The 25,967-nt window shown below is 43.7% G+C and overlaps 1 protein-coding gene and 1 long non-coding RNA gene across 11 annotated transcripts in view; both read right to left on the bottom strand.

Annotated features, from left to right (window-relative positions):
• Positions 1 to 25,967, bottom strand: part of BLACAT1 (BLACAT1 overlapping LEMD1 locus) — an 82,501-nt gene that overhangs the window by 19,464 nt on the left and 37,070 nt on the right. For 3 of the 10 annotated variants that reach the window (XM_079980134.1, XM_079980145.1, XM_079980140.1), the window contains exon 1: positions 10,298 to 10,589. The exons of the other annotated variants lie outside the window; for them this stretch is intronic. The gene's annotated coding sequence lies outside the window, so the exon portion shown is untranslated. Of the gene's footprint in view, positions 1 to 10,297; positions 10,590 to 25,967 lie in introns of those variants that run through there. 10 annotated transcript variants of the gene reach the window in all.
• LOC307218138 lies at positions 14,112 to 15,834 on the bottom strand. Its single transcript, XR_013839814.1, has 2 exons — positions 15,324 to 15,834; positions 14,112 to 14,278 (listed from the first exon to the last, which is right to left on the bottom strand). It is a non-coding gene; the product is annotated as an uncharacterized lncRNA (long non-coding RNA).

Raw genomic sequence — 25,967 nt, 5'->3', positions numbered from 1 at the left:
TCCAAACTCTTCTTCTTCTTCTTCTAGCCCTGCTTTCCTGAGAGATTTCGAGAGCAATGTCCAGTACAGTGGTACCTCGGGTTACAGACACTTCAGGTTACAGATGCTTCAGATTACAGACTCCGCTAACCCAGAAATAGTACCTCGGGTTAAGAACCTTACCTCAGGATGAGAACAGAAATCGCATGGCGGCAGCGGGAGGCCCCATTAGCAGAAGTGGTACCTCAGTTTAAGAACAGTTTCAGGTTAAGAACGGACCTCCAGAACAAATTAAATTCTTAACCTGAGGTACCACTGTATACAAGTTGTGAGACAGGACCCCTATTGGAGGAGACACTAAATGTGGGGACTCCCCTGGTTCATTTTTTAGCTTCACTAGACCAGCTCTTCCATAGAGGCCCAAGCAGACTTGCTAATTATACATGTGCTCATTCATATGGCTTATAAGGCACCAGTGAGAGGCACAACTGGCCCTCCCATGACGCGAAGGGTGGTGGCCACCTCAGGTGGCAGATCTGGGCCCAAGGAACATGCTGCTTGCCACCACACACATACAGAAGAGGCGGTGGTGTGGAGCACCCACAGAGAAGGAGGCAACAGCATGTTGTGCCTGCAAGGGGGGTGGGGTTCAAGAAGCAAGCTGCCCAGGTCCAGCCTTGGTGGAAGGGTCAATATACAGACCAATGAGAGCACCTTCAAACAGGGAGTTAAGCTACGGTTACCAGATTTCTTTCAGTGAATCCGGGGACACTTTTCAACTTCAATGGATTTTGTATGGGGACTGATTTGTAAATCCGGGGACTGTCCCTGGGAAACGGGGACATCTGGTAACCTTAAGTTAAGCCCACCCTGCCTCATTTTGCTGCTTTAAGCTCTTTTTCTCAGCTGAGCTTCACCCCCCCCCCTTTCAAAAGTGACATTGCCACTTACTGCTAAAACACCATCTGAGCGCCCAGTGGGGAAGATGGCGGGTAGCAGTGGCGCTACCACTGCAGAAAAACACTGTGCAGTCGTGGCTGTGAGGGAATGAGAGGCCCCTCCAGCAACACCATGTAGGGGCCCCTAAAGCCTTGTGCCAGCTATGAGAATGCTGGACTATATTGTATCTGGATCTGATCCAGCAGGACTTTTTTATATACTTATGGTTTGGGTACAATTTGGCAGTGTCAGGGCAATGGCTCACGTATTCCATTAAGGTCCCCCTCCCTTTCCCCCTATAATTTCAACCATTAGATGACATTGTCACACTAATTTATCCATCCTATTGATAAAGCCCTACACAAAACGAAACGCTTTCTCTTTCCGTCCTTGCCGTCCGATGGGAGAACAGAGTGCTTCTTTTGGTATCTGCTTTGCTAAAAGGAAAATCAATAGCATAAAGAAGAGCGACACAAAGTGTGAGGGACAAAGATCTAACCTACATTACAAAAACTTGGTGATAAATTTGTTCAGAGCCTCTCTGCTAAACAAACGAATATTTGTGGACAACCTCGCTTACTGTTTCTTGTATCTGTTGATATACGAATATAAAAATTTGCTCTTACAAACAATTGCCTGTCTCCTGTGTCTGGAATATAAAAAAGGATGTTGGGCGCTCAATATTTAATTAAAGAGAGAAACAAATTATCCCTGTCTTTTAGATTAGCAGGAGAAGCATTACAATTACAAGCAATTAGAATACGCAGTCCAGACCTTCTGCCATCTGAGACGGGGCTGTCTAAGGTGGAACTATATGCAGTCCTGCAACCACTCAGCAACACTGCTCAATTCCAATTCTATTGTCCCTGTATGCTTAGCATGTTGTTTCTAAAATCAATATCTCGCTTGGCTGTTACAGAGATCACCAGATTATCAGTTTAGTTCATTGTCTGCTTTACAAGGGTTTTGTGAGTCCTGCTTAGTGCTAGACAAAGATTCAGCTAATATATTCCCCCACTCCCACCCCAAGGAGAAGAACTTCCTTTCTTCTCCGTTCCAGCTAGGATTGCTACTTATTTACTGGCCACTGCTCCTGTGCATTCAACAGCACCTTCATCAGCAGACATGAAACACCAATAACACATATCTGATGGTCATGAAAAGCTTGACCTACTGATTTTTACTCAGCTAGCTGTCTTTAAAGACATAAGAGTTGGCCAAGTGGGGCATTTTCCTAGCCAGCTGTCAAGCCCCAGAATACATACTGTACAGAGTTCTAGGGTGCTTCTAGATAACCTAGTTGTTGAGCATTCATTCTGATTGGTTTGTGGAGAGGCTCGATGACATTGCGACAAAGCAAAAGTTGCCACACACTTTCCACTGCATTTCCCCATCCCTTCCCTTACTGCAGAGTCTTTTGAGGAAGCAAGTTTGTTCCACAAGAGCACTAAACCAGCTTTAATTACACAACCTGAATTTGCTGGTATGTGGTTGTCATTATTTTGGGATGGGATTCAGTCTGGAAGTGCCCCTTTGATCCTCGTAAAAGGATTATTGTGCCTATGGATTCTTTTTTTTATTATTATTATTTAATTTTTATTGATTTTCAATACAAGTTGAAAAACAAAACAACTCACACATATAAACCAACGCACACATATCAACCAACCAAAACGAAAAACAACAAACGAACAAACAAAAAAGAAAAGAAAGAAAAAACAAAACACACCGATAAACCCATACATATATCCATTTACAACATTACATTAAGGACTTCCCTCCATCACGGTTTGAGCTCTATTTTAACCTTATTTCTCTGCAGTTTGTTTTCACCATCTGTATCAATACCTCTCAGGCTTTATATTATACCTACTGTAATTTTAATATTTCCTATATTTTTTTCTATATATGTAAAGAATTTATTCCAGTCCGTAATAAATTTAGTGTTTTTCTGGTGCCTGATCTTCTGTGTCATCCTTGCTAGCTCTATATATTCGAATAATTTGGATTGCCATTCTCTAATAGTTGGGATATTTGGAGTCTTCCAGTTTTGCGCTAAGAGTAGCCTGGCCGCTGCCGTTGCATATTGGAACATGGTTTGGTCTTCTCGTCTTATTTCCTCCCCTACCATTCCTAAGAGGAAAGCTTCAGGTTTCTTAGGGAAAGTGTATTTCAATATTTTTTTTAGTTCATCATAGATATGTCCCCAAAACCTATTCACTTCTCTACAGGCCCACCACATGTGAAAGAAATCGCCCTCTTTTAATTTGCATTTCCAGCAAGTTTTGTCCCCGGTCTTATACATTTTTTCCAATTTCACAGGGGTTATATTGGAAAAAATGTATAAGACCGGGGACAAAACTTGCTGGATTCTATCATCATCATCATCATCATCATCATCATCATCATCATTTTAATAGACTGTACTGGCTACCTCTTCCAGATGAACTAACTTGGGGATCAGAAAGTAGCAGAAGTGAGCAAGCACCACACAGGGAAGGTTGAGGGTTTGAGAAGAGCTGCTCCTCAATCCTTTTCAGTAATGTTGACCATTTAAAAGTCTGGCCTTCAAAAGCTCCTGGGCCCCCGATGCAGCTGCCCTGATCATTAAGAGATACAATTGGGGGGCGGAAAAAGCGAAAACAGGCCTGTACATTCCATAGGGGTTTTGTTCCAATTCAGGCTCGGCTAAAGGCAAAGGGGATTTTGCTCATTACTTTCCCAGCACAAGAAAACATTTTGGTTTGCAACAAAGAAGCTGGTTAAATGGGTTCTTTATCCCCCTCCATCCCTTTTCCTATTATTGCTAGTTAATTAGGCACTGGCCATCCAAGTCCCCTTCATTCACTGCTACGAGAAATACAATCAGAAAAGCAGGTGTGTGGTATGACCTTTGCAGTTGGCACTGCAGCACACAAAGGGAGTGTCTGCCATAGGAGCAGAGGCGCATTTTCTAGGGTGGTCGTGTTAGAAAGAAGTCTCAGATATCATACGCCTAGATATAAAGGAGTAGGAGGTGGAGGATGACCTTCATCCACCCACTCTTCAAAATAACCTATCCATACACAAATACACAACTACCCAGTCATTCAGGGATAAGACTGGCAGCTGTTTACAGCAAGTAAAATGTAGAGCTCCTTGCTACAGCAACATGCGCTTCTCAGAGGCACTAACCACAGCTGGATTGCCAACTGACCAGAAAACCCCAAACTGGCTTGGTCTGCCATATTAGCTTTTATTAGCTGCTTGATCTGCCAAAATTAGCAGGTGGGACTTTTTATAGCCCAGAGGAAAGTGTTATCGGCTGCTCCTGTCTGCAGAAATCAGCAGGTGATTTTTTTATATATATAACAGCATGTAGATAAATATTATCATCTGCTGGTGTTTGGACACCCAACGGCTGCCAAAGGCACAGCTAGAAAAGCCGGTTGAGAAGCTGATAAGACCATGCTAAAATGCCCAGATTTTGGCATATCAGGCTCTCCAAATGTACCTGTGAAGTGGCTCTCTCCAACAATATGCTATCAAAATTCAGCTGATTGCCTTTTTGGCAGACTATGCTTAAAAGCAACAATCCTTCTTAAGCAGATGGAGATCCGTTGTACTCAGTGGGACATAAGAAACATGTTTAGGACTGTGCTGTGAGAGTGTCATCAGAAATCAGAACTCCACATGTATGTTTGTACCCATGAGATTGGCACCACATACATATTAAGGAGGAGGGCTTTTTATGTGGCTGGTATGCACTTTTAAAAGGAAGCAGACTTCATTTGCAGATTCCCTAGTGGCAGGAAATCCATGTCTTCTGGAGTGCTGGTCTATTGTAACTGTGCTGTGGGCTGAGAAGTCAAACTTTTCGATTTCTTAGCTTCCCTCAGCTGTTGGCTGGGACACCTGTGGAACCTGACTGTGAGAAAGTGTCTCTAATTACCTGGTAGCTGCTCTCGGCACGCCTAGTTAACTATACCATCACTCGGTGTATCTTTCATGGAAATGGCTCTGCATTCTGCTCAGAGCATTTATTATGATGGGCTTTTTGCAAGGCAATGGAATCTTTGGGCCCTGGGTTTGAAAGCAGAGGTCTGGTGTGTGTTTTTCTTAAAAAAGGAAACATCTCACAACAACTGAGCTGTATCCTGAGCATTGCAGTGGCTGTTCTGACCTCTGGATGGAGAGAAGAAGCCCAGAAGTATAGAGACCAGTCCCTTCACCTCTGTACGTTCATTTGCTAAGTATTCCTTGCCACATTCACCCAGCTAAGTCTCGCTATACCCTAGCCTCTTTTTCATTCACCGTTGGTTACAAAATAAATATGGATGTTTGGTTTTATTAAATGAAGGAGGGATAGCATTAAGGAATCTGTATTTCACACAGCTTTGCTGAGGTGCCCAAGAAAGTGGATTATTCCTCTGTGTAGCCCATGGCTTTTAGCCCTACATGAGTTATGAAAAGCAATCACATAGGAATAAAAAGCCATAGACCACAGCAGAGGGCTTAAGGAGGATAAGCGGAACGACTTTAGAAAAATACAAAAGAAGGGGAAGAAAAGGGGCCACCTTGACTGTGTTCCACATTACAGAGGCATTCCAGGAAATGCTACCTTGGCTAGTCATGTCCTCAGTAATTGATCCACTTTGATAGTTTCCAGTCTACTCTAAGCTCAGCCCTAATGAAATTTCCTTTGTCTGTTTGCGCTCATCTCTTGAGATAAGCTTTTAGTGGCCTCATCCTGCTTTTGCAGAGCAGGGGATATCTTAGAATGAGTCTCAATAAATTCAAAAGTGAAATCCAAAAGTTCCTGATTGCTCCAGCAAGCCCCATGTGGAGCCAGATAGCACAGCCCATATAAAAGTGTCGAGCACTGCTAGGATTTGGCTAATGGATCAGCAGAGCATGTTGACTGCTAGACACTTGGGAAACTGGCTGTACTTTGAAGAACTTCTGAAAATAATGATGCACTCCAAGCTCTCCTGAAAGAAGAGGAGTAAAATGGATTTGACAAAGATCATATAGCGCAAGTCTCTAGAACTGAGCCCAGATATTTTCACTGGATGAATTAAATTTGAAATCAACCTTCAAATCTTTTTGTATTCACTTCAGATTCTCCAATTCAATTCAAAAAATCTCTCTTAAGAATTTAAAAGTTTGCATTTAAAACATTTGCACGTATAAACATGTATAATTTGCTTGACCGTTGCCCCTTTCATGAAATATCACAGCAAGGGATCTGTTTGCTAACTGTGACACAAAGGGAAGAGGAATTGCCAAGCCTCTGAAAAAGCCAGCTCTCAAAGTATTATATGACAAATAGCCCCCAAACCAGTCACAGCTGGACATTTGAGTAACATTGCACCATGCTGCACACTGAAATCAGGATATGCCAAATTGAGTTTGAAAATTTACTGTAGCCCAATTGTTCCGCATTTGTATTTTTCCTACAAGACACAGTGAGGCAAGCAAGGCCAATTTCAGATATGCACTCCCTATGCTCACAACTGTAGGTTTTATGTGTATGATGCTCAGCAGCTCATGCAGAGGCACACAACTGCTGGCAATTTTCTGTAAGATACGGAAAGATAATACATCAGTGAAAGAGAAGCCACTTGCTATTCTTTCAGCAGTGAATTATTTTCCAGCATTTTCCCATAAGCATGCATTTCAAATGCCCCTTTGTAGGCATGGCAGGCAGCAGGCATATAAGAAAAAATGCAACTTTGAATACAAGCCCACAACTTGAGTGTTTGCACAAATATGCAATGTTGCCTTTCAGTCTGAAATGTGTCCTCTGTGAATGTTATGCAAGTCAGAAAGGGAGAGGGAAATACTTTTTTAAAACCAAATGTACATTTTCCAGTCAATGTAGGTTTTAATTCCATTTACAGACACAAGAAATGTGAGACCTGATTTAAGCATCACTCATGAAAATGGCCCGAAATGAATGAATGCCAGCCTGTGGAGCTCTGAAAGGTGTACAAAACAAGACTCTCTCTCTCTTTTTGTAGTTCCCAGACAAAAGGGATAAAGAGAGTTGCACTGAGTGTACGATTTCCGCCTCCCGCGTTTCAGGTGGATGGTCTCTCTCCTCAGCTGCCTTTTCAAAGGAACCTCTCTCGGTGCTTAGGCCGGGGAAACTACAAAAAGAAAGAAGGGCTCTTGGAATAAGGAAAATGCTTTAATTAGAGAAGAACAAAATCTCCCCAGTGCTCCTTCCTACAGATGGGAACAGTTCCTGCTCTTTAATGAATGTGTCTGCACCTTGTGCTCAAGATGGGATTTGTGGGCTAAATCTGCCGAGCGCCTGTGGAAATCAATGAACTTACATGAGTTTGGCCAGCTGAAGGTTTGGCTCTCTGCCTTTTACTTTTCTCTCTGTACAAACACTGCTCTGACTCATGCTTGCTCAACAACAGTGCTTATTTACTAACTTAACCAAGACAGGAGGATGGCTGGTAGAGGAAGAACTTCCACATCCATCTTTTGTTCCTTCCCCAAGACTTCTGAAACTGCTATTTTCAAGCATCCTCAGAAAGCTAGTGTGCTCTGTCTGTCTGTCTGTCTGTCTCGGCAGTGAACCTTGCATCCTACAGTGTGGAACATCTGGTATGACTTTGCCTAACACTGCTGGCTATCGAATCACATGGGCTCTCAATTCTGACCTAACTATTCCCTTCCAAAGCCAGAAAAAGTATGTATATGTGTGTATTTATAGGAAAGTCATTATCTCTATGAGAGCAATAAGCAGCAGTGTGTGTGTGTGTGTGTGCGCGCGCGGGCTAGGAAGATGTCCACTGCATGACCTGCTGCAAAATCTAGGCAAGCTCAGATGAATGATCCCCATCGCCCATAAACACCCATCACAAATACATGACAGCCAGTATGATGCGGTAGATGAAGTGTTTGGCTTAAGAGGAGAGACCTGGATTCAAACCCCCATTCAGCCATGAAGCTCAGCCAAAGTTGATTTTAGGTCAGTTACTGTCTCTCAGTCTGATCTACCTTATAGGATTGTTGTGAGAACTCTCTCTCTCTCTCTCTCTCTCTCTCTCTCTCTCTCTCTCTCTGTGTGTGTGTGTGTGTGTGTGTGAAAACTATGTACAATGCCTTGATCTCTTTGGTGGAAGATAGGGAAATAAATAAATATGCATACCTTTCACAGCTGCAGTGGGTGCTTCTCACTAGCTCACTCCATAGTGCTAAAGAAAGCTGAATTGATCATGAACGAACACAACACAAAATACCCTTTCTTGTTTAACATTTTGTTTTAAAACTTTGATTAGTGCATAGTTCATTTAAGTGCAGAAATTAGGGTGGTTTGGTTGTGTCCATCACAGGAGACACGGCTGGTAGTGCCCTCACCATATGCTTTTATAAGGTCATGTATCATGGACAATGTCCTATAAAACAGTCAGTACAAAGCTGTAATCTTCTGTGCATGCTCTGTGTTTCAAACTGTATGTCCAGTCATAATTCCAACAGCTGCTAAGAGGATCTCTGTCTTATATATGCACCTTCCATTTCACTGCAACATCTGTGAACTTTATTCTCTCCTATTACACAGTCCGGAAAGCTACATGTCTAGCTGCATTTGTATGGGCAGTGGCCTTATGTGGTGTCCTCAGGGCATGCATAATATGCTATATGTACGATATATTTTCCCCCACTAAAAGGTCATGGGAATGAACCATAGAGTGCAGCTCCTGTTTTCCAGAAGAGTCATGCAAGCTTAAAGTGAGGTCTCTCTGGAAACTTCCCACTTCTACCAGCTCATACTGCAGTTAGGTAATTTTAGACTCTGAACTTTATGTACCGGTATTTAGGGGGACTGCTCTCTTTTAAATGGTGATGTGTGTTATATCCCTTACTTTAAAAATAAAATAAAATAAGATGTGGTTAGCTAAGCCCACAGTGTTTTGGGTCCTCCTCTCCCATTCATTCTGATTCATGGTGTCCTGGACTTCTGCCCCAGAGACCTATTCTGATGATATCACTGCTACCAGCCATGCAACCACCAGGAGCAAGTATGGCAGTGGAAATGGCTCCTTTACTTTACGGCCTGCATAGTCAAAGATGGCAGTATTCTGCACTATGGTTGTACAGAGGGGGAAGGAAAAAAATGGAGGCCTCCCATTCTGCTCCTCCTGCCTACTCAGTAGGGGTGTTCAAGCATTACCTTCATCAGGTGTACTATATGTGTACCTGTGTACACAAATAGCTGAGCTGTATGCTCACAGTTATTCTCATGTAACATAATGTTCAGTGGGTGTGCAGTCTGTGTATTTAACAGTTGGCTGTACAAGTCATCAAGTGTACACCCTTTCAGACAAGCAATTGTACATGCATAGATACAGCCTGAAGGGAATTTCAGCAATGCATACATAAAGGCCAGTTTCACAAGTGATGCTTGAACATTTTTGGATTTCCCACTATAAACCAAATTAAAAAACCTGCTTTGACTGAGCTCATATAGTAAATATGGCACGTTGGCACCATTAATCACAACAGGACATCCCATGCTAACAGTACAATCATATATGCTTCCTCAGAAGAAAGTCCTGCTAAGTTCATTGGAGCTTAGTCCCAAGTAAGTGTTCAAAACCTTAAACTACAAACAGTATTCATACTTACCTGTGAATAAAGACCACTGGATTTAGTGGGACATACAGCTTGTTCAATGCACAAAAAGTCATCTTAGCATCATTTGTGAAAGCACCAAAAGTCATAGCCTTTTATTCCAGATTAATTAGCTTCAAATGACCTACAACTCTATGTTCAATCACTAACACAGATTAGTCTTCTCTATGGAGCCATCTCCCCTCTAAAGGTCTTTTCGCACTTGCTAAAAACTCAGTTAATTTCTCTGATGTTTGCTGGTCATTTGTACCAGTTGGTTGTATTTCTTAATTTTATTCCTTCCCTGGTCTGCCGGCTGCTGTTTTAGTTTGTATCGTAATTTTAATATTTACTTGTTCTTATTCTTTTTACTGTAAACCGCCTTGCGATTTCAAATGAAAGGCAGTATAGAAATATTTTGTGTGAAAAAGAATAAAAGAATAGGTGCACGCTCTGCACCTAAACGTACACAGAAAGCCGACAAACCCTCCCGCTCTTTTGCCACACTTCATCCCCCATGTATTGGCTGTGCAGTTGCATGTTAGGGTGGATACAGCAGGTCAAGGCATAAACGAACCAGAGTGGTCTCGAACCTCATGCTCTCTAAGCGCTCACACCTTTCACCACCACCTCCACTTCCCCCCTGCTGCCAAACCATTGCTCGCCACGCTGCACATACAACATGCACACCCCTCTCCAAATTAAAAGGACCGAACCTGAGACTTATTCTGAAGTCTCTGGTCTGACCACTAGACGCAGATGATCTCACCTTCAGCAGACAAAACCCCCTGGCAGCGGAGAGGGTGCCAAGGCAGGCAGGTGGGAAGGATGCATGCCTTAAGGACAGCACCAGGTAGCAGCATCAAGCCCTCAAGCTGGTGACAAGAAGCCAGGCCAGGCTTTGTCCTTCCTAGACCTCCCATCAAAGCTTCAGGAAAAGATTGTCCCGCTTGTGAGCACCCAAGCAATCCAGCTGGTGGCTAGCCCTGAGCATGCTGCTTTCCACTCCAGCTTCGGAAATCTGAGCTGTGTGTCCAACTAAACCTGACTCATTTTGTGTGTGTGTGAAGCCCCGGACCCCTCCCTTCCCGTCATCTCCCCCCTCCTCTCCCCTCCCTCTAGGTTCCGCCGGCAGTAGCCAAGCAGCTACTGTTGTGCTTCATACTTGAACTGATTCCGCATCAAGGCTCTTGGCGGTGGTGGAGGCGGCCGGGTGGGGGGAGGCTGGGAGAGATCAGGTATTTCTCCATTCCTGACTCTGGAGGGCCCTGGTAACAAAGGCTCTATTTAACCAGATCCTGTGAAGCAGAAACCTCTTGTATCTACTTCACTGCCTTTGATCTAACTCCCCCAGTGGGATGTGTATTAGTCATGTCCCTCCTGCTAAGCTGTTGCAGCCAAGAACCTGGGGTGTAAGCTCCCCTCCACCCCTCCCCAGCTTCCCCTGTTTTGGAAGGCCTCTCCTCCTCTGTGGAGGCATTGCAGAAAAGGCTCACCCATCCCTGTCTGGTCACAGCTGTTTCCCTGCCCTACAGCCTCTCCCTGCCCCAAACAGGCAGCGCCTTCCCAGCCTCGAGATTTTCAAGGATGAGATACAGACACTTATCCCTGCCTTTTATCACTCGCCCAACCATTGAAGTGACAGCATCAATATTCCGCTATGCCTTAGAGCCCTCTTTTATTATGAGCTTTTCCCCCCTTGCTGTGACTAAGCACCTTGCAAAATCCATTCAGTCCTGGCTTAGCATCCTGAGAACATTGAAGCTGGTGGATGCGTTTCTTTTTTCCAAAAGGGCTTTACTGGCAGCTGGACAAGGGGCAAACAAAGGAAATATTTGACTGGATGCCTAGATCTTCTGGTACTGAATGTGCTTTTTAAACTCCTGCCTTGCGAAGATCCTCTGCTGTGGCTCCTTTATCACAAAAAACTTTTTTTTGGGGGGTAGAGGCATTGTGGGGAGATATATCTTAAGAGGATGTGGTTTCTGGATTATGGGACCCAAGAAGCAGAGCTAGCCTCCAACAGCTACCAGAATTTTCCCCCACTGATAACAAATGCCTTAATAGCTTAGATCAGTGTACTGTCAATGACTGAGAAAACATTTATGTTTTCCATTGACCAAGTGCAGGCAAGTCCCTCAGAATTTTAAAGTTATTCTGTTCTTCTGGCACCCTCCTACATGGTCTTATTTCCAGTGCAGAAAAGAAAAATGGAGAGCTAGTATCTTCCCCAACCTCTAGTGCCTTTCAGATGTTGTTGGATTACAACTCCCACCATCCCTGACCATTGGCTATGTTGGCCTGGGGTTATGGGAGTTGTAGTCCCATCTAAACATCTCGTAGGCACTAGGTTGGGTAAGGCTGGTATAGTGGCTAGAATGTCATCTGGATGACATCTGGATTGTCCATTGGATGGTCTTGGACCAGTCACTGTCTCCCAACCTAATCTACCTAACACGATTGTTGTAAGGATAGGTAAAAGGTAAAGGACCCCTGACCGTTAAGTCCAGTCACAGAAGACTCTGGGGTTGCGGTGCTCATCTCGCTTTAGAGGCCAAGGGAGCTGGTGTTTGTCCACAGACAGTTTTTCCAGTTTTTCCAGGTCATGTGGCCAGCATGACTAAGCTACTTCTGGCGCAACGGAACACCAAAACCAGAGCAGCACATGGAAACGCCGTATACCTTCCCACCGGAGCGGTGCCTATTTATCTACTTGCACTTTTTCACGTACTTTCAAACCACTAGGTTGGCAGGAGCTGGGACTGAGCAATGGGAGCTCACCTTCTGATCCGTGAGCCCAAGAGGCTCGGTGGTTTAGTGCCACCTGTGTCCCTTTGAAATAAGGGTAGGAAAGAACAATTCCACGAGGTCCTTGGAGGAAGGATGGTATAAAATGTGCTTTAAAATAGTAAACAGAAAGTTCAAAGAGAGCATTTATCCTGGCAGCACACCTGTGAAGTAGGTTAGGCTGTGGGACGGAGCATGGCATTTGAACCCTGATCTCTTTAGTCCTGCCTCACAAGGTTGTTGTGATGACAAAACGAGAAGGGGAATAACACCATGCAGGCCACCTTGAATTCCTTGGCAGAAAGGTGGGATATTGTATTTATTTATGATGTTTATATACCACTTAATCATTCACATTTCTAAGCACGGTACATAAAAACAGAACATACAGAGAATGCAATAACAGAATAATGCAAACTTATCATAAAACTGAACACTACATTAACATGCCTGCTGGAACAAGCAGGTCTTAGTCATGGGTCTGAAGTTCAGCAAGGACAGTCCCTGCATGAAAGAAGGTCTACAGGTTTGGGCCCACTGCACCCTAAACGTATTCAGTCTTTCTTGGTGCAGGATTTGGATTGCTTGGGCGCATACTTTTTATTTTTGCACACAGCTTTTAAGATGTCCTACAGGGGAACTTCAGAACTGGAGGAGAATGTAATTAAGAATGTGTCTTCCAAACCTCCCTCTCCTACCAGCCACAACACTTAATTCCTCCATTAACTCTGTTGACCTAGATGTCTCAGTTCAACATATAATCAGGTGCATCAAAGAACTGTAGTATTGGAAGGGACCCCAATAGTCATCTAGTCCAGCTCCCTGCCCACAGCCGTCCCTGGGTGGGATCAAACTGCCAAACTTCTGGTTAACAGCCAGATCTACCGACACACTGTGCCAGTTGAGGGTTGCTCAAATGGGAGTTGCATTGACCAAGAATTAAGCCTGGGCCTCCTGAATGGCAGTCAAGAATTCTACCACTGAACCACCAATACACCTTTAACTAATGCTTGTAGCCAATGTGTTCTAAGAAAAGCTTGTGCACTTACATGGATGTAAGCCTCATGTAGAGTGCATTGTACTGTGAGAGCTGGAAATGCTGCCACCATTTCAGCCTGGCAAAGAAGATTAAGTCCCACAATGGAAAATATACCATTAATGTGCCTAAAGAATCAGGTTAGGCAAGGAAGGCTGGGAGTCCATAATGTCTTCCCCACAATTTCAGCTATGGAAATAAGAAACCTGTTTGAGGAGAGGGGATTTTGGTAACGTTGAGATGTGAAGTCTAGAAAGACTACTCATTGCTAGGCTAAACTCGCCCCATTTAAAAATTCTCTTATTCCTAGAAAATGCATAGAAAGTACCTAGCTTATGTCATCAGAACTAAACTGTGAATAGCTGGCACTGATCCACTTTCCATGAAGTTCACAGATCTAAGCTGAGGACAACCTTTCACAATTCTGGTGTCTGCCTGAAAACCTTTTCATGATTCAGTTGGATAGACTTGCAAGATAAACATGAAATGCAGATCCTGCAGGATCCCAATGCTGCCCCTCATAGCACATTCCTATACAGTACATGCCTACTCAGAAGGAAGGCAAATTAAGTTCAGCTAGGCTTACTCCTAGGTAAACTGGCATAGGGCTGCAGCCTTAGTCCCTTGGTGGTGGCAGTGAAGAAAATGGATGGTGGCAAGAATGATGATACACAGTTCTAAAATGTCACGTACTGAAACTTTCTGTACCCAGGTTGTTTATTCCAATACTGACACCATTTCATCTGATTCATTTAAAAAGTTACAGTCATTTCTTTTATTCTCTCCTTTTTTAAAAGCCTCAAACTTTGACAAGGTGTCTCTCACACACACACACAAACTTTGTATCTAGTTGTGTAGAATTTGACAGACTTGATCTCATAAGATGATCTCTAAAGGCCTTGCCATGCCTGCTAATGTTGACCAATTCTGTAAAAAAGAAAGAAAAAAAGTTAAAGGTATTTGCTGATTTCCCCATTTCAGTCGATGAGGAAGAGTCCTGAAATCTGGGAGGGGGCAACAACTGTCTCCTTGTCTTCTCTCCACACCCATGGACACCCATGGGTGGGAGGACTGGCAGAATGGGTGGCGGAGCAGCAGGATATTGGGCTTTTCAAGTGTTCAAAGTTAAATGCTTGAAGAGACCTCAGGGCTCCCCACCCCCCGGCATTCAGCTTGAACATTTCAAAAGCTCAAGGCATTTTTTGAGTGAACCAGAGAAAGCTTGCATATCCCTAGTCAAAACATCCGTATCAAATCTCAAGTGGGAGCATTAAATAAAACTTGGCTAGTCTGAGGATGAGAATAGTGCATAGTCCAAAAAAAGAATGGAATAAAATCTGTCTTTGGAGATGATGTTTTTGCAATGCAACTTCAGCTGCAGCATTCTCTGCATATTTATTCCATTGCTTTTTCCTAACATACATCTGCAACTGAAAGGAGAAGAAAAAGGCTCTTATCCGTGTTCCCAGTTACCTTCTCAGTACAGAAGATTATAATTAAGCTAGATAATTTGAGCTGGACTGTTTTCTATTGTCTAAAACAGCATGAAAATTAGGAGAAATAGAAATCCTACTTTTTAAATAGTTTGCTATCCACTATATTGGCTGTCAGAGGAGGACGCGCTACCAAGCTTTATTCTCAGGATGCAATGAAGATGCCCTTTAGAGGAATATGGCTATAATTCCCGTCCGCTAAAAAATAAAAGTAAAATGGCATCACACTGGCATCACTTGTATAGGCAAGGGTCATAGCTTAGTGGTAGTGCACATGTTTTTCTTGAAAAAGACCACAGGTTCAACCCATGGCCTCTCCAGTTAGGGTTGGAAGGGACTCCTGCCTGAGATCCTGGGGATCTGCTGGCAGCCAGTGTAGACAGTACTAAGCTAGATGGACCAGTGCTTTATCTTGGTATAAGGCAGCTTCCTATATATTTGAAATATCTGGCTCGCCTACCCTTATGAGCTTAAAGTACCTGTGCTTTGAAAACTGCCCGGGAGATTTATCAGCCTTTAGGTTTAGGGCATCCACAAGCTTTCACTGCCTCCTTTAGAGGGGCTGGGATATAAAATAGCAAAACTGTGTGTAAAACTGGACATCAAAAATCTCACAGATTATATACGTGCTCTGAGTCTCTGGCATAATAAGGCTTTCGTGAGGCCTTCAATCAGCAAGAACGTCGTGAGCCCCTAGCAGTTTTGTTCCATGGCAGCTGGGGGTGTGAATTTCTAGTTTCTAAAGCGCAAGTCGTAGGAAATGTCCTATTGTGTGCCCCTAATATTGTGAGGCACCAGTTACCGGTAATTTCGCCCCCAGCTGCCTCCTCCCTTTGCTCTCTCCACCTCCAGCCTCTCAGGTGCTTTCATTCCACAGGTTACGCCTGGTCTCCAAGGAGCTGAGAGATTGCAGGGAGTGTGACAGAATGCCCATTCTTCTCCCAGCTCTGTCCCCTCTAAGAGCTCATTGTTTACCATGACTACACACATTCTTGAGCTTCTGATGAGACCCTTGTTACCATCCAGAGGCAGGTTAAACAGTACATGCCAAGGAAGGAAAAGAACTCCTGGCAACGCAACTGACAGTCGTACTGGGCCCACATCACAAGCCACCCACCAGAGCTCTTTCCTCTGGCTGTAGAGCTCTCTGAGCTTCAGAAGAAAAGGATGGGGGAAACATCTATTTAGAAGGGAGGGGAAGAATCTGTCTGTATTCTCTTCTTATGATAAAAGGCTGAGCTTGAAGTACATAATGAGCTGGGAGCAAAAGGGGATAGGAAAATAGGAACACAAGAAGCTACTCTATTGGTGTCAGACTGTTGGGTCCATCTAGCTCAGCATTGTCTACATTGATTGAGAGCCAAAGTGGTGTAGTGGTTAGAGTGTTCGACTAGGAGCTGAGAGACCAGGGTTCGAATCCCCACTCGGCCATGGAACTCATCAGTTGACCTTGGACCACTTAGTGCCTTGCAGCCAAACCTACTTCACAGGGTTGTTGTGGGGATTAAATGAGGAGGGAGAGAATTGTGTCTTGAGCTCCTTAGAGAAAAATATGGGGTATAAATGCAATAAATAAATAGATAAAATTGATTGGCAACAGGTCTCCAGGATTTCAGACAGGGTTCTCTTCCAGCCCTACCCGGAGATATGCCACTGAGTCATAACCCGTCCCTCCTGGGCTCACTGGTTTTCAATGCCAGTGTTCAGACAGGACACACTGTGGGAAAGGGCAGGCCATATTCACCTCCCTCCACCCTCCAAATCATCATAGGCAACCCTTTCTCATCTAGGATTAAAGAAAAGGGATTGCATGTCAAAGCGTATAGTTTTCGAATGAGGCTTGAGTCCCAACATCTGGGAAATTAAGCATTAAACAAAGAATATATTTAACCAATTAAACACAGAATATATTGAAGACAAAGAAATGGAAGGGGGGAATGCAACTACACAGCAAAATGTATTGTCACATGCTTCTTTTTCTTTTATATTTAAATCTCTCGTGGTGCTCACAATTGGGGTCTAATTAATGCAGCTGCACAAAACATAATCAAGGTGGGTGGGGGAAATCTAAAACCAATGTTCAGAACAATTTTTAAAGCATGGGAGGTGGATGAAGAAAAATTTCTACAACACCACATCTAGGAAGTGCAAGTTAACACATTAGTCTCCAAAAGCTAGGAGTACATTAAACCGAGGAGGCTGTCTTGGACTGAGTCAGTTTTGATATGTACTTTATTGCATCTAACCGAAGACGAAACCTCAACCGACTAGCAAACAGCAAGATATAATGCAGATTTACAATATTTGTTAATCATCTATTATAAAGAAAAGCCATGTCCAACATATTTACCACACAATTAAGCCAATTCAGTTAAAACCATTAACAGAATTCATATTTTTAAAAAGGATGCATAGTTTCCTGGCAACATATAGGTAATATAAACCTGGTTATTTACAAATAATTGACTGTTATGTTTTAACCCAATACTGTGGGAAAATATTTAATTTTTGTTGCTATTATTAACATTTTATTGATTAAAAAAAATTAAGCAGAACTTTCCACTGTGGTGCAGAAATGCTGTAAATAAGAGGAGCTGCAATGTTTCCATGTCCACTCTTCATCCCCAACACTCCCCTTAGCCAATTCCCCTTAGCACTTCTCCCCCAGTCCTGCTGCTGCCGCACTACCCAGGGTTAAACCATGGTTTGGCTTAGCATTACATCTGAACCCAAACTCATGGTTTGTGTCCTCCCAGACAAATCACAAGTGATAACCCAAGAACAAACACTGATGGCGGCTTGCAGATTGTCTGGAGTGAGACAAACCACTGGCCCAGCTTTGAAAGTAACACTAAGCCAAACCAGCCCCAGGAGCAGGGGAGAAGTGCAGCAGCTGTGATCTTCAGCCCAGGAACCTGCTCATTTGTGCTAAGCTCTGGGTAAGCAAACCAGATCTATATACGGTATATAAAGCTGAACCTGAAATCTTCCAACCAAGAGGAAAACTAGGTGCAAGGATATGTTAACCAGGACAGACCCAGAAGGAAGGCAATAACAAAAAAGGGAAAGGGCAAGAGGAGAAAGAGAAAAATAATTTTATTATTATTATAGGACACAAAATTTCCTCCTTGTGCATTGTTGTACATCTGTATTGTACCGTCATTATCACGTCAGTCTACATAGAAATCAAGGAATACTTGTCATATTGCTGTGGTCACATAAGGGACAGAATAGCAAATAGTGAATTATATGCCTGATATGATTACATCCCAAAAGGTTTTTGCTCCTACTGTTTACTCCCTTCAAGATATACAGATGGCATTACTTGAAATCTAAGTTTTGTGAAGGCCCTGGAGAAAGCAACTGAAGATAATATGCCCTCGCACGATCTTTCTTAATCTTAGCACATGCCACGTCAACCATTGGTCCATCTAGTTCAATATTGTCTACCGTATGGCAGGGTTTCAGGCAGGAACCTTTCCTAGTCATACCTGCTGATACTGGGGACCTTCTGCATGCAAAGCATGTACTCTGCCACTGAGCGACAGCCCTTCCTCAAGTAATAACTAATCCATCATAAAAATGTAGTACAGACAGAGCCTAGACAACAGTGAATCTCCTGTCTAACTTGACAAAAGATAAAGTGGATCTATCGAACCACTGCACTCCATTCTGTAGTACAGTAGCATAATAATGTCACATTTCACCATCACAGATCTGAATCAACACATTAGGCAGTGAATTATTATTGGAAGAAAACCAGCTGAGATTGTTTATTTTAGGAGGGATGCCCACTTTTTGGCTGACAAAGCTGAATTATTCATTGACAAGCAAAGTGGTTTGCAAGGTTCATGTGACAGATTCATAACAGAGTGGTGAGATAAGAAAAGCAAAGCATTCTGTACATTGAAAAGTGGTATAGAATAGTGGTATTGTTGACTATCCATATTACTTTCCCATCAAGTCGTTTTAGGGAGGTATATACTTTCTAAAGATGGTTTCCCTTCCTCAAGCAGTGGGAAATCCAGGCTAAATAATAAGAATCACTTTGAGGTTGTAAACATTGGAAACGTTTATGTAATTATGAGGTGCAGAAGCTTGCAAATAGGCAGGAGGTGCTATTCCCAGTACATTGTCTATCCCATTTCATAAAATCCAAAACAGCTGTCTCCTACTCAGATCCAAGTATTGCTATACCAGTTTCTAGAAACCACAAAATGGGAGAGTTCTCTTGTGTGAAGGTTTCCCAGAAGAATCTGTTTGGCTCCAGTGAGAAGAGGATGCTGGATAAGATGGACTATTGGTCTGATCCAGCAGGATCATGTCCTTATATTAAATTCATCAGACTAAAGGCATACCCTCCAATATTTCTCTGATGAAAATAGGGACGTCCCATTCCATAGCGATTATTTTACTATTTATACCCCACACATCTTACTGGGTTGGCCCAGCTACTCTGAGCAGTTTTCAACATATATAAAAACCTAATAAAACATTAAACATTAAAAAAAAACCCTTCTCTATACAGGATTGCCTTCAGACGACTCCATACCCTCCAACGTTTCTCCAATGGACGTCCTAAGGAAAAGTGGGACATTCCAGGATCAAATAAGAAACCTGGACAGCTTCTCTAAATCAGGGACATCCCTGGAAAATAGGGACACTTGGAGGGTCTGCAAAGGCCCGCCTAGTCCAGCATCCTACTTTCACAGTGTCTAATCAGATGACAATGAGAGACCACATTGATTACTCCCCAAATAATCAGATTTGCAAGTGGGTGTGAGTCAGTGTGGTCAAAAGCCAGAGATGATGGGAACTATGGTCTGAAACATCTGGAGAGCACCATGTTGATTACTGGTGTGTACTTGAATTCCTCATGCAAAATAGGGACAGTTTGGAGGCCCCCTTGATCGTGTCAAAAAGGATTTGGTCCATTGGCCACTCAAAGATTGTCAAACCTTTCTTATGTGTGTACAGACTGCACAGGCTGAGCAGCCATTATGCAGTATTTTCCCAAATGTGCATGTTATGAGAACAATAAAGATAATAATCATTGAGAGGTTTGATACGTATGCTAATTGCGAAAACCATATTAGATAGCTGTTACTGTGAAACAGTGGCAATAACCTTAATGAACTTGTAACGAGCTTCTTGTTTTAGCTGGCTTCAATCCTTCCCCCAGGGAGGCATGCATAACATACTATCCTCATAACTACCCTGTGAGGTAAGTTAAGCTGAGAGTGTGAGAGTGGCTCAGTTTCACCTAAGGAGTAACATGGCCGGGTAAGGTGTTGAATGAAGTCAGGGCTGATGGGCACCAAGTTGATGAATGCTGCCTCAGCCTGACACTTTATCTGTCTATTAGGCCGTGATATCTGTCCCTGTCAGCTGCTTGTGGTCCTGCTTAGGAGATGCCAGCGAGAGAAGTCTTGCAACTAAGTTTGACCACAAGTGATCCAGGGTCAGAGCGCAAGCTGCTATTGCTCCTGTGGCACTTGCTAACAAATTACTTCATATTAGCATGAAAGAATAGAAGTTGTGCTTGAGACAGCAGTGTTCTTCTCATCTCCCAAACTATTGAAATATAGATGGCATATATATTCCTGGAGCAGCTGATGTGGTACCCACCAGAAGTTTGGGACCACAACTCCCATCAACCCCTGCCAGCATAGCCAATGTTCAGGGAAGATGAGAGTTGTAGTCCACAATATCCAGCAGGCTGCACTCTTGTAGATGCTTTAGAGCTCTGCTTTCCTGCACAATAATAGGTGTTTGGCATAAGAGAGCAGCATGACTCACAAAACCTGAAGATTAATAGAGTGGACCTAGGATATCCTGGAAGTTAGCCCGCCCCCATCTGACATTTAGAAACTTGGAATAAAAGTAAAGAGAAAGCAGGACACCTATTTGCCATATACTTGCTTAAGTTACCTCTGCCATTTGGGTGAGCAAGCCATTGGATTTCTACTTGGAACCTCTTTGCTATGCTCAGGTTCCTTGTGTTTTGACAAAACACAGGTCAGTTGCTCCAGTGGAGTGCCTTAAAGTAATTCCCACAGAGGAACATATGTAAAAACTGTTTTGCTCCAACAATAACACTTGGAGGTGGGGCGGGTAGGAGGTTGCAGGAAAGATCTTTGAGCAAGAAGGCTGGCTGATATCCTGCCAAGAGAGCATTCCTCCAAAACCCATTTCCACATCAAAAGACCTTTAGAAATAATTGATGATATAAAATATGCCAAATCACCTTTTCATTGTCAGTAAGTAAAATAAGTAAATGTTGTTCCTGGTAATCTGTGGTCAAAGCTGAAAGAACAACATCCCCAATTAAATGAAAACGCAAACAATTGCTTACTTTAATTTGGGCACCAACTTCCCTGTGTACATTAGATGCATCTCATCCACTGAGTGTGGATTTCTTCAGTCTTCATCAGGCATGCCTTAAAGCAGCGTTAGTAGACTTGCTTGTGCCTGCTGAAGGTGTTACTATTTCAGTGCAACAAGGAGAAGTGTTAAATTCCACATTTTCACACACTTTGTTTGATAAATAACAGAGCATGCTACAATGCTTAGAGACTTCCCCCTCAAGGTTTACCTACAGGACAAGGCAAAGGTCAAACCATACTATTAGCTTGTTACTTGGGTGAAACAGAGCACACCTCTAGCAAACTAATAAAGCCAGGGGTCTCCACCACTGTAACACTTCTACAGTATCTTGGCTGTATATCTTCAAAAAAATATTCCATTTTGATCTGACCCTTCCTCCAAGGATCTCAGGACTGCAGACAAAGTGTCCTCACCTCTGTTCCATCTTCATAGCAACCCTGTACCATAGATTAGGCTAAGGCCACAATCCTATACTCACTTGCGTTGGTTGTAAGCCCCACTGAGCTAGAGATGCATAGGTTTGTGCTGTGTGAGATCGAACTGGCTGTGGGCTTTGCAGCTGAGTGGGAATTTAATCTTGGATGTCCCTGGCCCTGGTCTAACAGCATAACCCAGGTTAGCTTTTTTTGCCCTCCAGATGTTGTTGGACCAACACCCAGCATGGTCAACCATCAGGGATAATGGGAATTGTGGTTCAACGATATCTGAAGGGCACTGTGTTGATCAGCCATGTTCTAACAACTGCAACAGTTCTGCTTTGGCCAAATATAGTGGTTAGAATGCCAGAGTAGGGCCTGGGAGACCAGGGTTCAAATCCCCACTTGGCCATGATGCTCACCATGGCCTCTCAGGCTAATCTACCTCACAGGGTTGTTGGGAGAATAAAATGCAAGAGATGGAGAACCATGTACGCCTCCTTGAGCTCCTTGGAGAAAAAAGTAGAATAGAAATTCAATATATAAACAAATAAATAGATGTGCTTGGAGGCACTCTGTATAGCAGCCCAGCATAAACACAGGATCACACAAAAGTGATCAGCACTGAGATGTGTATATATTTGCTCAATATGTGTATATATTCCCTAGCTACACCATCTCTGGCTTTCAAGACACAAGGAACACTGTCATGTTTCCTGTCAGCTCAAAGCAGCAGCAGGCTCAGGCCCAGCCTGTCAGGATGCCCCAGTGTCTCTCAGCGCTGCTTTGTCTTTCAGACATTTCATCTCTCTGCAGCACTGCCTGTAATTAAATCTAGGCGGCGAGTTAGGAAATGCAATACCAGATGATACAACCAGTGGGGAATTCACCTAGATCTGCAGGAACAGCACAAAAGAGCCCTGATGAGTAATGGACTCTAATACAGAGAATGACAACAATGAGCTACTAAAGATTTTAAGCTCCTTAAAAGTGGGGAGGAGAGGGGAGTCAGAGGCTGCCTCACACAAATCTTTGTGCAAGGGAAAGCATCCCCTTTTGATTAGCGCTCTAAACAATCAACTGGTGGGCTGTCTGCAGCAGACCACCTACACAAGGCAGCCAAGCTCTCCCAGGACTGAATGGAAAAGCAGCCTGCCTCCCCCAATACACCCATGCAGCACAGGGGATGCTGACGTTACCAAGGTGGCTTGGGAGGTACGTATTACTCAGATATCTGAAGCGGAGGAAGGTGCTCAGTTTCCCACGTTGCTCTTAATGAATTGTGTGTGGTGGGGCCAGAGAGGATAAAGATGTTTTATCTATTAGATTTGTGTCCAATATTTCCTCTAAAGCATATTGCCGGTATGTCCTGCCTTTTAGCCTTATGACAGCCCTGTGAGGAGTAAGCTGAGAGACAGGGGCCGACTCAAGATCACCCAGTCAGTTTGGGGGCTATGGGGATTTGACCCCTGCTCTCCCCACACCAAGGGTGGAATTCAACTAACTTTTACACAGAGGACACACACCAAAATGAACTCGACTATGGATGGAATTCATCATAGTGTTAAAGTGAATGTTCTGTCTGTGCAAGCTTTTCAGCTTGTCAAATGGAACAACACCCCCTGTGTGGCATTTTGGGGGTTCTCCTGACTCTCCCAAGGCTCATTTGGGGAGCATGCAGGGAGGACATGGGGAAATCGCTGTGGCACAAGCGGAAATCCTTGCTCAGGGCTTCTATTGACAGGGTTCATTAGGTGAATCCTAAACTGGGGCCATTAATTGTGATGGGTCTACTCTAGTCCAGCCCTCCAGCCACATTGGTTCTTTCAGAGATTGAAGGCTTCCCAGTCCCGCTTCCCACCATGCCTGGCTGACTCCTGAAGCCACATGCTGATATTCTGGAGGCATCGATGCATTATTTTCTTAAAAGGCTGCCAGGCTGTTAAATCTTCAAAAGCACATTTGCATCAGTTTCATGAGCACCTTAATCCTGGTCTAAGCATAATGAGAGCTTCCCAGATTCTCAGTTTTCAGTTATATGCACACGGTCCTTTGTGTTGATTCCTCAGGACTGGCCTAGAACCTTTTGCTGTCTGAGGTGGAGGACAAGATGGCACCAGAACCTCCCTCAATTCCACGTAAAAAGGCTGCGCAGATCAGCAACCAACCTTTACTTCAGTACTGGTGCTGAGATAGATGAGGGCAGTAAGCCAGGAGGGCCTGTACAAGCTAGACTTGGAAGCCACTGCCACCCCACTCCTGCATCCGGCCTCTGAAACATCCTCATTCTGCCTAACCGTAGGGCCATCCCTGTGAAATAAAAGGGAATGATCACAGCTCAGTGCAAGAGCCTCCACCTTGCATGCAGAAGGTCTCAGGTTCAACCCCTGGCAGCTCCAAGTAGCATTGGGGAAAGTCTCCCCATCTGAAATGCTGGAGAGATGCTACCAGGTACTGCAGACAATGCTGAGCTACATGGACCAATGGTCTGACTCTGTGTCAGGCAGCTCTCTTTGTTCCGACGAAAAGGCAGGTTCCTTTCCACCTTCTTGACTCCCCTAAGGTCCAATCTAGAATGAAGGTACATGCTACAATGCACCTTGTACAAATCACTACAAATATTTTTGCTTGTGCAATGGAACATTCTCCCCACCCCTCCATTTTGGCCATACCCACCACAGGCATGCAGGCCCCAGAAGGTTGGCCAAAGGCATATGTATAAGGCAGGCATAGGCAAACTCCGGCCTTCCAGATGTTTGGGACTACAATTCCCATCATCCCTGAACACGTCCTGTTAGCTAGGGCTGATGGGAATTGCAGTCCCAAACATCTGGAGGGCTGGAGTTTGCCTATGCCTGGTATAAGGCCAGCAAATGTCAACCACCTCTCTTCTAGAGTGTCTTTCATTGGGGTGAAACAATTCATCTAAATTGCATTGCAGATTGTGACATAGCCTAAAAATACTGAGAGTAATAAAATGGTAAAGGTACCTCTGCCCGTATGGGCCAGCCTTGTCAGACTCTAGGGTTGTGCGCTCATCTCACTTAAGAGGCCGGGAGCCAGCGCTGTCCGCACACACTTCCGGGTCACGTGGCCAGCGTGACAAAGCTGCTCTGGCGAGCCTGCACCAGCGCAGCACACAGAACGCCATTTACATTCCCGCTATAAAGCGGTACCTATTTATCTACTTGCACTTAAGGGTGCTTTCGAACTGCTAGGTGGGCAGGAGCTGGGACCGAAAGACGGGAGCTCACCCCGCCATGGGGATTTGAACCGCCGACCATACGATCGGCAAGTCCTAGGCACTGAGGTTTTACCCACAGCGCCACCCGCGTCCTGAGAGTATTACTGAGAGTAATACTCTGCAATAAAAGATTAGAGTTTTGAGAACTCTCCTATAAACAACCAATGAAACAATCTAGCTTGCTCCAAATGGGATAGAGTGACACTATTTCAAATAATTACCTGGTACCTTGGGAAGCACACTGCATTATGATGGCAAAATTTATCACCTAGAGGAGAAAATGGCCATAAATACTGGTTTTTTCATATACTACTAGCAACTAAGCAAGGGATGTGAACCAAGGCATATGGATGGATCTGCCCTTGGAGGGAACTAGAGCAAAGGACTGGTTCACACATTTATTTTTAAGTGGTAAAACTTGCACAGGAGGTGTTACCCACCTTATTTTCATATGGGGAGCCATTTGCCTGAAATGTCTCCTCTGTGAAAATCCCTGCAATTACCACATCAAATAAAACACTTCAAAATAATATTTTCCCCAATAGCAATAACCTTTTTTCTGTTCTGTAAAGGTTATTTTCAGTGCTACAATCACAATTTCTCATTTTTCTAATCTCAAATTGAGTCCTCCACATTTTCAGATCAATTTGTGATTTCTTTAAAAATGGAGTCCTTGTGAAAATTCACCAGCATTTTAGTGTGAATTTCTCCTAATATATACATGTTATGCAATTTCACCAAATAGACACATCTCTGGAAAGCCATAATCCCATAAAATCAGTGTGTGTGGGGGGGGGGGTTGGGGGGTGTACGCAGGGGTACGCATACCCCTAAACCCCTAAACATTTTGTGAATCTATGTTTGGCCTCATTGCAGTATTTCAATATTCTTAATCCGTAGACTGGTGATCTCCTGTAACTCCTGTTTTTTCTCTAATCTCATATTTTTAACTAGTACTCAGACTTGAAAGCCCACTAGTCCATTTGTGCCACACTGACCTTGCTGCTTGCTCTACCTCCCAGTAAGCAGCAGCAGTGTAACCAACCAGCAGTCAGGTGAGCATGGCTGTCCTACCA

Source organism: Podarcis cretensis, assembly GCF_951804945.1.
Source record: "Podarcis cretensis genome assembly, chromosome: 6".
Classification (NCBI taxonomy): Eukaryota; Metazoa; Chordata; class Lepidosauria; order Squamata; family Lacertidae; genus Podarcis; species Podarcis cretensis.
Note: the sequence above shows the minus strand (reverse complement) of the source record. Positions and strands in the feature narration are given on the sequence as shown.